Genomic DNA, 14,419 nt, shown 5'->3' with positions numbered 1-14,419 from the left:
GGAACAACACAACTCCATTAAGCTCTTTCATTAAGAAACTATAGCACTGGCCATCTTACAGCAGTGGTGAACTGTTTTTGAAATGGCTTAATGTTCTCCTACAAAGGAAAATTTCTGTACAATGTTTCTTGCAAGACATATTGTCTTGAAAGTGTCATCAGGAAGCAAAGCAAACTTTCAGGTATTTAAAGTTGGCCCAAATAATATCACTGCTCCAAAAGAAGTTTTTCTCCACAGAGTCACATATCACCCAAGCCCCTCAACGAGACAGTGCTGTGGAAAATGTAGAAATGCTGTTCTGGGCCAATGCCAATTTGACCATAGGATGGTCCTGCAACTCTAGATTTAGGGCCCTATATATTACCAGAATTCTCCATATGGAAGGGAATAGGAACACATAAAGCTAGACAGCACTACTCATCCACTCATTTAAATGTATTTCCCATCTGCAGCCCTTGACACATCGTTCCTCTTTCTCTTCATTAAAATGTCAAACACTCATAATTTGAAACTTAACTTGACCAATGTTGCAGTGGGGATCCTGCAACACGCATATATCAAACCAGGAGTCCCGTGGAAAGGAAATATATATGGACAGACAGATTCTTGATAGCTGTTTCAGAGATGTTTATTTCTCCAGCCGCATGGCCGGAGCTCTGCTCAGGAACTGTCCCAGTCACGGGACCAAGGGTCCTTCTGCCCGCGCAGGGAACACAAACCAACCAATGGGAACGAGGCTGAGCAGGGACATGGAAGCCCCATGTCTGTGCCCTCAGGGCCCCTCTCCCAGGGCTACACGGCAGGGGAGGGACCCCAACACCTCACCCGTTTTATTTTAATAAAAGGAGAATGAAAACAACTGGATAAACATAACAAGAACAGTTTCAAAACAAAACAAGCCACCCTCCTGAGTCTTTAAATGTCCAAACAGATTCTCTGGAACATCTTAGGGCTGACAGAAGGGAGACAGAATTCTCTGAGCATGCTTTGTGGGGAAACTGAGGCAGGAGAGGGTTTAACTTCTTCCCTCCCCCTTTTCATCCCCCACTCGGCATTGGAAAGGGATTTTTGGGGAAACAATTGGCAAAAGCATGGCTTTGTGAGGGAAACCATGGGTGAAAAAACGGATTGGGAATACACTGGGGGTAATAGGACATAGGGTAAAAGGGAAAGGTGGGATTAGGAAAGGGAAACTGTAGGGGGGGCTTACAATGGAGATACTGTCTAACATGACTACGATTTTTTGCATATATACTGCCTTTTACAGGAACACCATCAGGCCCAGTGACCTGCGATGCTTGTAACCCTTTTCTCCCTAGTACAATATTAAATTCCACCACTTCTCCATCTCCCAAGCTTGGGATCCATTTTTCAGGGTTATTCTTTTTAATAGCAGTTCTATGCACAAATATGTCTTGCTGGTTGTCATACCTTGTTATAAAACCATAATTTTGCTTAACATTATACCATTTTACTATCCCTAAGGTCTTAGTTGCTATGATCTTTTCCTTTTTCCGAGTGGCTGCTGTTTTCTGTCTCGCTGCGTCTTTGCTCTCTCCTTCGGTCGCTCCCGTGTTGGAATTCTCGGGGCTGCTGGTGCCTGCGCGCTCTTCCCGGGGTCGCGTTCGGGGCTGCGCGGGCCGGGCCGGGCCGTGCCGCTCCGTTCTCCGTGCGTCGCCTCCTCTGGTCGCAGCTTCGCTGCCGATGTCGGGCGCTGCACCCACGTCTCGGCCGGGCCCCCGAGCGACGACTCCCCCGCGCCCTGCTCCAGCGCGCGTCTCGGCTGGGCGCGGCTCCGTTCCACCGCCATCGCCGCCAGCCGCTGCCCGCGTGCCGCCCCTCTCGGTCGGGCGTTCACGGGGCTCGCTCCACCACGCGCTGCACGCGGCCGTGCGGGTCCCGCCGGGTCCCGCCGCGCCTCGCTCCGCCACCGACACTGCGGCTCGCGTGGCTCCGCCCGCGCGCGGGAACTGCCTCGCTGCTGCTCGCAGAGCGCTCGGTGCACGTGGCCTGGGCCGCACGGTCCCTGCGCCACGCTTCCCTTCACCAGGACACAGCTGACATTGCTCAACAGTCTCGGTAACTAAATAATATTCACGAAAATATTCTTCCATCGGCATATATTTTGACTCCAGTATTAACTGTGTCCAAACGGTTTTCCAAAAGCCCTTGGTAAGAATTAAATCCCAAGAAACATAGAAAAAGTTCTTAAACAACCATGCCAGGAAGTGTTTCAGTTCTTTTTGAGCTTGAATCAAGCTAAAATTCACAAATCGTTGTTCAAGAATCATTTTAAGTTTAAGATAAATGTCCATATGCGGCTCTGAGAGCCAAGAGTCTTCCCACGGTTCCTCCATAGTTTAGATATGGAATAGCAAAGCAAAACCAAGAAGAGGAATCCAAAGTTTCCAGGGTTTACTCACACAAATCAGTCGCTTAGGGATCGGGGATCGTTCTGCTCACAAATCTCCACCATTTGTTGCAGTGGGGATCCTGCAACACGCATATATCAAACCAGGAGTCCCGTGGAAAGGAAATATATATGGACAGACAGATTCTTGATAGCTGTTTCAGAGATGTTTATTTCTCCAGCCGCATGGCCGGAGCTCTGCTCAGGAACTGTCCCAGTCACGGGACCAAGGGTCCTTCTGCCCGCGCAGGGAACACAAACCAACCAATGGGAACGAGGCTGAGCAGGGACATGGAAGCCCCATGTCTGTGCCCTCAGGGCCCCTCTCCCAGGGCTACACGGCAGGGGAGGGACCCCAACAGACCAACTTACTAGAAGGACTATAAAAGTATTATGGTGCTCAACTATTAATTAGATGGTTACTAATATTTGCACTTATATGTTGCCAAATAATTTAAACTATAAAATTTAAACTGTGTAGTAAGGAAAAAAAAAGAAAGAAAAAAGATTCACAAATGTCTCTTTTACTTTCGCCCTTCTGGATGTTTCACTCCCTCAGAGATGCTTACTTTAAGGTCTGTCCTTCAGTACCTGAACAGAAGACCTTCATTCCACTTCCAGAGTAACCTCTTTTGTTGCAGGGCTTTAATTCAGTAGTTATACTGAAACTAAGTGCCTTGCCAGACTTTAGTAAACTAAAGCTTTACCTCTTGCACACTTCCCCTGCAATCAAATATATGCATAGTAAGTAATGCAATCTAAAAACAGCTAATGAGTATTTCCTATGGAAAAATACTCCTTTGGAGAGTATACTCCTCAAGGACAGTCCTGATTTAGACTAGATCAAATAAAAGATATAATTACTATAATACAGCTGTGGGTGGAGGAGGGGGTGGAGAGAGTGAGAAAGAAAATGAGGGACTGATAACTTGATGTAAATAACACTAAGAATTATTTTCCTGCTGACATCAGCACTGCCCAGTGCTGTTCTTTCTTGTTCTGAAACATTTGCTCTGGCCAGTGAACCTGGGACCTGTCATGCTGTGAGGTAGCAGGTGCTGTAACATCGTCAACCCCAGGCTCCCCATCCTGGTTCCTTCCTCTCACAACACTTAAAAGATGTTTTGACAGACACGACTTCACAGCTGTACTATTATAGAGGTATACTGTATCTCCAGAATAATAATACAGTGCTGTTTTTAAAAAGAAGTCCATGGTTTAGCGAGAGTAGCAACAGGAAACAATACAATTGCAAAAAAACCCCAAGCATACTATTTGATACAGGGGTACATCTCCACCATATATCAGGCATAGAAAACAGAAAGCTGAGGCTCTCTTCATTTCTAACCTTGGCAGCACCTCGTGAAAAACTCAACCTAAAAATTGGGTAAGATTTTGGCTCCAAATTTTGTTTTGGGGCATTTTGGGGGGTTGGTTATTTGTTTTGCGTTTGGTCCTTCTATTGCTATTGCCAGGCTTTCCTTGAGATTACCCAAAGACTTTGCAGGAAGCTTCAGATCTCAGCAGAGTTTTAAACCTCATGTTATCCCTCTTTAAAGGTTACTGGGTTCTAGCCTGTTTCATCTTCCATCTGCAGCAGCCATTTATATTTATAACCTGCTCATCACCATGATACCTACAGCATCTAATAAAAACCAGAAACAAGCAGCTTCCTGGACCCTGCCTTTTATTACTCAACAACAGACAACAGCTCTTAACAACATAATTGGGATTTATTTATTTTTGCCTTCTGATCTCCTCCCAAACCAGACAAGCCCCAATAAACACTGGCCACCTCAATGACTCCTTCAGGCTTCTCCTCTTTCACATCCACTGCTTCCAATGACATTCACTGCTGTCCTGCTTCTACTTAACCTCCCTCAACCTCAGGTAAGGTCTCCGCTTATACATTCTTATAAGAGAAAACTAGTTTCAGCCTATCTATTCTTCATGCTTCCAACCAGCACCATAAGGGATCTCCTGTAAGTACCAGGAGCACAAAAAGCTGCTGGGAGGCATGAACTTTGCAGGTACCAAACACAGAAAGGAACCCGGCCTGTAACCCAGACATCAGCCCACCATGACCTGCAGAAATGTGCTACCTACTTTGGAATAGGTTTGTTTCTCCTTCTCACGCTTCTTTAAAAGGGTATTACTGTCTATTAGGTACAAAGGAAAATTTGTTTCCACTAATACTGAAGTCAGAGTTTACAGAAGAGACAGCCTGAACATATGGGACAAGTCCAGGTAGCTAAATACGAGAACACTTATAGCAGTTACAATTATATAGGTCTTCCACAAATTTCAGCAATAATAGAGAAAAAGGTCGTTCTTCAGAGATTAAAACATTTGATTCTTGCTTATCAGAATGAGTTATGGACAACTCTGCATGGCAGATCTGACAGCTGGTGTCCATCATTCTGAAAGCAGTGGCAGAAAGCATTTAAAGTTTTTAAAAACCACTGGAGTTAACATCCAGAAGTGGCGAACACTTCGAAAAAGTGAGGAATCCTCCCCAGCTAGATGGCAGCCATGAGATCCAGTCACCTTGACCTAGACTAAATGAAAATACTGCAACATCTTGAAGCACTTCCCAAAAAAACAAACAAACAAACAAACAAACAAACAAAAAAAAAAAAAACCAAACCAACAATCCACTACAATTCCAATGAACCTTCCAAATTTCTACCACGAAATGAAATGGGTTTTTTCCAGGTCACCTAAATACAAAGGTACCATAGAGCCCCATGGAAGCTGTTGTTTTGATGTTTCACAGCTTTGTGGTTCCTCAGCAGATGACATCCAAGGCACCACAGTCTCCCTTCTGAACAGGCTGCCTGGCCACCATCACTTCTATCTGTAATGGCAGAATTAGTATAAGGAACAGAAAGCAACTAGAAATGATGCACACAAACAATCTCTTGCCCAAAATACATGTGTTTAAGATGTCACAGTGCTTCAACATCCAAGCACTTCAAAACAAAAGTGTTTTTCTTTATTTCAACGAATTACAAGTTTTTAAACATTTCCAAAGCAACTTCTCTTGCAAACATTGTTAAATTTGCCCTAGAAGACCAGAAGACATTCTGGCATTTCCCATAATAATGCAGTTCTGGGTTTTGTTCTGCTTTCAGACAAAATGAGACTTAACTAATAAAAGAAAACAGAAATTCTGTGACATATGATGCATTTTTGCCACAAACAAATCTCTTACAGATATATCTCCTACTCCATCAAAATATTTTTTTTCCTAAAATGAGCATCTTTCTTCCACAGTTACTGTTATGTGATTTTTTTAGACTGGCTACCCCAAAAAACCTTGATGCTTCCTGTACCCCTCCTCTTTTATCACATTTGGCATGTTTCCTGAGTTCACTGCCTTAGCACTTACAACTACAGAGGTCCTCTTAAAGGCAATGCAGCAAACAGACAAAACATTATCTCCTACAGTTGTGCAGTTATCTTAATCAATATCATTAAAACCCTTCTTTAGTTGAGAGTTATGGACTATTTTTATAAGACTGAAGAGTTGTCAAAAGTTTTCTTAACTGAAGGTATACCCTAATAGCTAATTCCATTGCACGTGGTATATGCAGAAGACACTTCCTGTCCTTCCTTGATCTTATATCACATTTACCTGTAGTTGGAATCAACACATCTTTTGGAAAAGCAGGTTAAATTTTTTCTCTTCCACACCAAAACACTAAAATTATCACTATTTCATCCAACATGCTGGCACCTTATGTGCAGAAATGCATCATTCAGTCGGTGAGAATCTACTTGTTTGTCCAAACCAAGAGTTCTCCCTCGATTCAGCCAAAGAGCATAGGATTTCAAAGCAGCAACACTGGAGTCAAAGACAACACTGTCTCCAGAGCCCATGCACAGTCTGCCAGCATTTACAGCACATCTTCTATCATGATTTGTATTTGCATTTCTATCTGTACCCAGTAAAGGAAAAGTGGCCTATGGCTACTAAAACATACAGATGCTCTTATAAAGACAGCAATTATTCAGAGGAGGGAAAGCAAAAAAAAAAAAGTTTTAAATACATACAGAATCACAGGATTGAGTTTTGGCCTCCCTCCCCTTTTATTCTTATTTTTGGCATTTGGAACCTCAAAGTACTTCACCTTTTACTTCTCCACTGCTGTTACTGTTCGCAACAAAATAATTCTGACTCTATTTGTTAGCCCACAGCAGTCACCCTGTTTTGCAAATGATTAGACACATTGTTTTGTTCCGAATACCATCATCTTGGCTTCCATAGGACATCATTGTGTAAATTATGCCAGAAGTAAATAATGCATGAAATGTGAAATGTTGCCTATGCCAAAGCTGATCTAATGTTTCTTGGTATGGAAAGAGACTTTAAGAAAAAGAAAAGATTAAAAAAAAAGGTAAATTGATTTGAAAGGCTGACACCAAAAAACCACTTGAAATTTATAATCATAATAATAAAGTAATGCTACAGAAATTTGCTATTGAAAGTAGAATTCAGCTCCATGACTCATACCGGAGTGAGCAAGCAGACACCATGGACCATGTTCAGACAGTTTGAATTCAAGCTCAGCCAAGTGTTTCCCATTAGCCAATTCTAAAATTTTACTGACACCAAGACAGTGGGAATTATGAGTCTCAAATCCAGCATTTTATTATGGCTCGGCCCAAAGGAGCATCTCCCCACCACTTCCTGATAACGAAGGGGACCGACCCAGTCCTGCATTATTCAGACTGTAGGACTACACAGGTGCAGGGGTAAAATACTAAAACCAACATTTGCAGCTTTTTTGGAGGGGGGAAAGACTGCAGGGCAGAAAAAATATCCTACAGACATAAAAAATAAAGCAGAAGAAAACACCGAAGATGTGCTCTGGTAGTCAAGCTATCGAAAGTTTCTCAAGACCCCCCTTTTTTTGTGGGCTTCACGGTGATGTATGTGGGGCACTCCTGTAGCTCTGCTCAGCACCGTGTGCTCGGTGCAAAGGCCTGCATGGCTCAAATAGGCACAAGAGATGATTTAACAGACAGCCACTGTGTAACCTTGGGGTAGTTTTAAGCAGCCTGTTCCTGACCAGAGAGTGCCCAGGGCACATATCAGAGGAGCATCTTCAACACCCCTCTGCAAACGTACCACCCCGTCTGAAACAACTGGCAGCACCAAGTGTCTGAACTTCAGTGTTTGCAGGGCAGATTTTTGGAAAAAATAAGCTATTAAAAACATTATTTAAGTCCAAAGAGATAAGACCCTAATTTCATAATTATCTAGATAAAGACATGTCTTGTCAGTTGGTCATCATTAAAACAAGATTCTTACTTTTTAAAAATAAATATGGTAGCATTTTTGTTCTTAAAACAAAGTAATAATTTAAAACGTATTTGAGCAACCACATCACCTAATATACATCTTAATTCTTATTTTATAAGAAATTTGCTCCACTATAATCTTTAACCTACTTGTGTGGGTATGTATGACATATGCAAAGTTAAATTTAGCTGAAAACTGGAATTCATTTAAAAATACATAGTCTTCATCTGCTAAAAAACCAAAAGCTACACATTTCTTATATATACAAAGATTTGGAACTTTATAAACACATGTTTTGTCTTTTAAACACCTTGATAAATGAAGTAAATATAATTTGCAGTTAATGATTTCTCTGATTATTTCTGGTCACTGTGTCCTACCAGATCACATCCCACCATATCCTTCCACCTCATCATCATATCTAAATGGCAGGAGTAAAAAAAAAAAAAAAAAAAAAAAAAAAAAAAAAAAAAAAAGATAAACAAAAAAATGTTATTCCCAACAGAGTTCTCTATTTTATGCAGTGTCACCTAATAATGCTGCTGAATACAATAGATAAAGAAAATACTCCCTCTGTTCAGGAAGAGGGGATTACTATTCGTCCACAGTTGATTTTCTACTCCAGCAACCTTTTCAAGTTAATTATCCACTAACTCGCTGTTAAACTGCTTGACTGTCTCAAAAGTTGAACTAGTACATATGGCTCATTAATGTTTTATTTTACCATACTGTTGGTATGTTTAGGTGTCAATACATCAAAGAATCTTGCTTTACAGATATTATATCAGATGTATTTCTCAAATCGTAGTATTTTAAATTTAAATAGGTCATTTATCCTGATTCCTTGCCAGAGAAATGCTTGTTCCATCTTTCATGAATCTATCTTGGCTAAGTTTTTCAGCTCAGCTAAATTCATGTTTTCAGACTTTATACCATCCCTCTTTCACAGGGGCTGTTTGAGCCAGATTCAGCCACTGAAGTGAATTGTATTCAACATCTCCTTTGCAAAACAGACTGTGGCAACATCATCAATCTGTGTATAAACATCACAATACTGACAACAGATTGCTGTAGATACACATATGACTAAGGAGGGGTTATACTCAACTTTTTGGTTGCACTTATGTAAGTACCATGACAAAACCACTTACTGAAAACATAAAAACCATTCATCATTGTCCTTGCTTCATACTGCATCAACGCCTCATGAAGAAAGTTAACTCTTTCTAATCCCAATGGATCTTTTTCCTCCATACCTTTTGTAGCATCATTTTAAATCACTGGCACAGCAAAGCATTATTTTCTTGGGAAATTACATAATTAATTGACACTTGGCTATTATGAGGGTTAATTACTGAAGGCTGCAGGCCCTGACCAGGCTAATTCTGACCATCCCACTGAATGTCTGTGGCAAGCAGGTCTAAGAGTCTATTTTACAATGTGATTTGAAACACACTTGGAAGGAATGGCTTCTACAAATCATCTACTGTGTATCTCAGCATTGAGGTACTCAAAACTACTAATCTTGTAAGGAATGACTATGAAGTGATAGTTTACATCATAAAAAAACATTTAAAGATGTACTAAGACATCAATTTTATTTTTTTTACAGAACACATCAGCAAGATCGCTCCATGTGAAGTTTTACCCTTTCCCTCATTACAATTTAGAAATTTTTTTAATAACAATACTACCCTGACTTTTACATCGGAGTTTTTCATTTTCCTACTTACATAAACACAAGTTCGCTTGTGACTCTAGAAAGGCAACGACAGTTTAGGAGATTGTGGTCAGAAGTACTGATACTGAAATGTCAGTTTTCCTTTCCTCTTCTTGCTGCACTGCTTACATGAAGTTATACCACACTTTTGTTTCTTCCTGACTCAAAGGCATCAGTAGGATGCAACTTCTCTCTAACACCACTTTTTGATGGACCTACTGTTCAGTCAGCAAAATCACACTGCCAGCACAAGCATAATGCCACATTCTGTCAACAGCTGCAACAGAGTGAACTTTATTTTTGTAAAGTAACATAAAGTAACATTGAGTTACTTCCCTCACTCAAACAGCTAGCATTGCAACTGCTACAGTTCCTTTTCTTTTCATTTGAGGCAGACAGTTAGTTCCACCCCAGCTATCACACAGGTGATAATTTATCCTTACGGAATTAAGAAAAATAAATTTCAGAAAGCCAATCCTTACTGGCATTTTTCCAAAGAAATATCAACTTAACCTTTTTTATTATTATTATTCTATTCACACTTCTGCTTTTTGAATGCATAATACAGTTAAAATGTAGAATTGTAACTATAGAGACAAGGCACAATAAACACAAGTTAACTCACGAAGTCTGCGGAAGAAAAGCACGACCGTTTGTCTGTGTTCCCTATTCACACAGTACTGGAAGGAGAGTCCCAGCTAAAAATGCAGTGCCTGTACAGCTCCAGCATCACACAATTAGTACTTGTCATCTTGGAGCTCATAATAACACAGTGTGTTCATTTGCAGAGGAAAGAATGCGTTTTCTTAGGAAATTGGATCTCTGCGCTGATAGTGCCAAGTCCACAAATAAGATTAAGGTTTATAAAAGTGAGAATTAAAAATACTGCCAGAAAACCAAGTGAGAATTAATCAAGTAAGTTAGAAACTAATGAAAAGAAATAAGCATTTTAGTGTAAATCTGAAGTCCAATTCTGCTCCTCAATTTCTTACGACAAAATATTCAGTGACAACGGTAATGTCAACAAACAGCAGAACTAGCACAAGGTACCTCTCCTTTGCTGATCAGGGGGCAGTGATCCTGTAAAGCATTATTTTATCTAAAATGCCTGCAGACATCAGCCCATTGGTAGTTGGCACCCACAACAAACACACTTGGGGTCCCAGACTCAAGCAGCAGAGGCTGTATGTACTTGCTGGTGACCAGCTTCAAAATAGGGTCACAAGTCAACTGCCCCAAATGAGACAAGGCAAACCAGGCATTGTCAGCACCTAGCACAGCCGTCCATGTGCAGCACGGACATCCCAATGCACTCAGGGAGCATAATCCAACAGATCTTCCAAGGAATAGGCCCAAAACCCCAGACAGCTTGCCCACATGGGCAAGCAAACCTGTTTTTGTCATCCACTGATGGCCAACAGTGGTACCTCCTGCCTTCCTCCCTCACCTCTGCCTGCTGTTTCCCCTTGTTAGAAGGGTTACTGATATTGATCTATGTAACAAAGCATGCTGTGAGATCACCTTCACTTCAGCAGTATTTTTGTGGCCCCAGTAAGTCAAAAACATTTACTTTTCTCAAAATTTGGTTTTTCTTTGCACAAATTCAGTTCTTTCCCCCTTTGTTAGGAGCCTAAAGCATAGATAACACCATTTTCAATCTCATCAACACAGATGTATATATATAAATCCAGCTGATGCTGCTGAATTTCTTCTAATTCTGACAGTGTACATAAGTGCATGGTGCATGACTAGTCTGCTCCTTCTCCTTCAACATAAATACTGTAAAAAAATAAAAACAAAAACAACCCCAGCACAGATCTTTCAGGCAAATAATTACAGACATTTTGCGGAGTTACTTTAAAAGCCCCTGGTAAAAGATCTGCCACAAGCTTTGTGCAATTCTAAATAAAATCTTAATGGTTCTGTCTTTAACCACACAATATGTCTAGCCAAAGACTTTAAGTACACGGGGGAGGTATGATTATACAGTCCGAAAAACCCATGCTGTTCTGTCCCTGTCATGGCCGCCTCTGTCCCGTGAAGTGTCTGACATTTTTCATTTTAGTGCTAACTTCAACCTTTTTTCCAGAACTGAAATAACTCTTGCTGAGTTCATTGTTCAATTCCTGTCTGTAAGTAAAGCGAAATCAGAATAACCTCTGCTGTACCCTACTGCCCAGCAGAATTGCTGGCTTTAATGAGCCTGGGTGTAATGAATCTGTGTTCAATCACTTCATTCTTAGCAAGACCCCGGACTCTCGGGTGCACGCCATCTGCTCCGACTGACCCGGCTGCTTTTGGATTTTTTCCATTTATTCCAGCATTTCCTCTTCTGGCACATGCTCTCGCATTCCCTACCTGCTCTCTTGTTAGCTAGCATCTTTCATCCATGTAACTTCTTGGATTAAGCCAACTAACCTTTAAACCAAACCAAACCCTTCCCTGTTTGCTGTCTGACAGCACACACCACTGCTTTTCCCACAGAAACTGACATCAGCAGCACTACTCCATCTAGGATGCACCCACTGATATTTGTCTAGACAGCAAACCCTGCCATTACAGGTAAAGAAGTGGAAGGAGATTTCCTGTAATGCTTGTGAGTACCATCCTGATGAGTAATAAATCTCAATCAAAGAATGTATAAGGAAAAGCTCCTTCTTTCTCAAAGATTTATCCCACTTATTACACTGAAGACAACAGCACAGGTTTGAAACTGCCACGGCACTAGATGTCAGTTCCGGAAGCATCCTGATTTGTAAAACTACTCTTCAGTGAATGCCTTGAGAATAAAAAGCTGCAAATTGCACATTGCTTACAAAACCATCTACAACTGTCTCTTGCTATAGCCCATGCAAGGGCCAGAGAATGGCGTTAAGTACCTTCTGGACTGGGCAGATTCTGCTTAGTAAAAATCCAGAATTGCTTTCCAAACCAAATCTCCCCATTTCTGACATGAATAAGCTCAGCATGACCATTTCTCAGTTGGTCAGTAGGGATGCTGCCTATATATGAAGCACTAATAGTGACAGATGGGGATTTTTAAAAGCATTAAAAAAACCCCAAAAAACATTTATAGTCAAAAATTATTTCAAAGAAAACATGTTATCTTAACCCAAATGAGCTCTCTTACCCTAAAATAGGTGTCTCCTGTACTAACAGAAAACATATACCATGAATCTGTGTGTCTTGCTCCTCTAACTGTTAGAATAGTCGGATTTTCTAAAGTGAAAATATTAAATTGAATTTTTGAAATATAATAAGACAAAACATCAGAAAAATATCTTAAACAACATTGTGGGATTTTCCCTATCAAAAAAATCCCCATTTGCAATTTATTTTCTTTAACTCATTATTTTAATTCATTTTTTCCTGAAGTCTGAGTAAATGTAAGAATACCTGACAGCGGTGGGTTCTGAGGACAGACACACCAGCAGTAGAGCAGAATGCCACTGTGATTAGTACCCTGTAAACAAGAGGAGGAAGGAAGGAAGGAAAAAGAGAAGCAGACCCAGATCCCACAGGCCTTATTATCTGAATATTCCTGAAGACAATTACACGCTTGTTTGCTAGTAATGTTCTCCTCACCATATAAATATACCTGGAAATAATCTAAAATAGTAAAAACCTCCAGAACATTAAAAGCAACCAACAAACAAATCCAAAAACAAAGCCAAAATCGGTACCTCACCATTTCCGGGCTTAAATCACACATTACTATCAAAACGACCCTGAAAACAAACTGTGATAATAACATGATCATAAATTTCACTTAAGTGATAGAATAAGAAAAATCGTGAAAATAAGAGGTTTTTTCCATACTTCTTTGAAAAATTAAGTGACTATTCTGATAAGCCTTCTTACTTTAAATTAAATGTCCCATGCTTCCTCTTTGCAAAAAGAGGAAAGAGGAAGAACACTCTTAGTGCTGTATCTATGTGAAATCTCTACTTTCACCACTTGATTCACCTGCAAGACCAAGGTCACAGTGAGGCTCAATACAAGGTAGTAATACAGTGCTTGGTAATATTTTTGTTTTATTGATCTGGTAAAGAGCACAAGTAGGAAGAAAAATATTCTTGAAACGCCACAATTTTCGTTCAGAATCCCCTGTACAATATGAATTTATATAACCCATTAAGAAATGATCTACCAGCTATCAGGACAGCAGTAGAGTTGAATACTCTCAGGCAGTGCCAAGGTACATGAGCTCGATTTCAACTTAACTTTTTTCTGCTTGATAAGTAAAAGCTGTTGAAGAACAAAATTCCTGAAAATAAAAGTTAAATAAATAAATAAACAAACAAACAGAAATATCCTATCTCTGTTCAGGAAGTATTAGGAAACTATAGTGTGTTAGCTAAATTACTAATCTGCAGGTGGAGAAGACCACTTCTTCCCTCTTCCTGGAAACTGGCTGGCACAAGCCTTCTCCCACGCCGGAGAAGCTTTTCCTCAAACAGCAGGAGGGCTCCGCCACACAGCCCCTGTTGGGGACCACTTCTGGGGCTCTGCTGCTCTGACGGGTGAGACCCTCGCACTTCGCACCTTGATGTATTCGCGCTCAAGAACTGACAAACACCGCAACATCATTTTACCTACGGATTTTTTTTCCATTGAAACAACATTTAGGGAAAAACCCTCAGTGGTAAACCAGGAATCTAGCACATGGCACGTCCTTTCATACAACTGCCTTTATGACTTTCGGGACCCTTTCAAGAAAGGCGACGGCACTACCGACCTGACAGGGAGAGCCCGCCCAGAGCCCGCGGGGTGCGCAGCGCTCTCGGGTGCCCAGCCCGGCACCGGGCGGCACAGAGGGGCACGGGCGGCCTCTCACGCACCCACACCCGGAGGGCAGAACCCCTGAGAGCTGCGCGCCGACCCTGCCAGCGCCTGTCTGGAGCAGGCAAGCGGGCACGGAGCAGCTCCAGCACCGCCGCTGCGGGGCGGGACCGGCCCCGCTCCGCTCTGCCCCGCCGCG

The 14,419-nt window shown here is 41.4% G+C and overlaps 1 protein-coding gene across 3 annotated transcripts in view; it reads right to left on the bottom strand.

Moving 5' to 3' along the window:
• REPS2 (RALBP1 associated Eps domain containing 2) overlaps positions 1-14,419 on the bottom strand; it is a 97,775-nt gene that overhangs the window by 82,884 nt on the left and 472 nt on the right. The gene's annotated exons all lie outside the window — the stretch shown is intronic.

Source organism: Corvus hawaiiensis, chromosome 2 (genome assembly GCF_020740725.1).
Source record: "Corvus hawaiiensis isolate bCorHaw1 chromosome 2, bCorHaw1.pri.cur, whole genome shotgun sequence".
In the NCBI taxonomy this organism is placed as follows: domain Eukaryota; kingdom Metazoa; phylum Chordata; class Aves; order Passeriformes; family Corvidae; genus Corvus; species Corvus hawaiiensis.
This window is presented reverse-complemented; position numbering and strand designations above follow the sequence as displayed.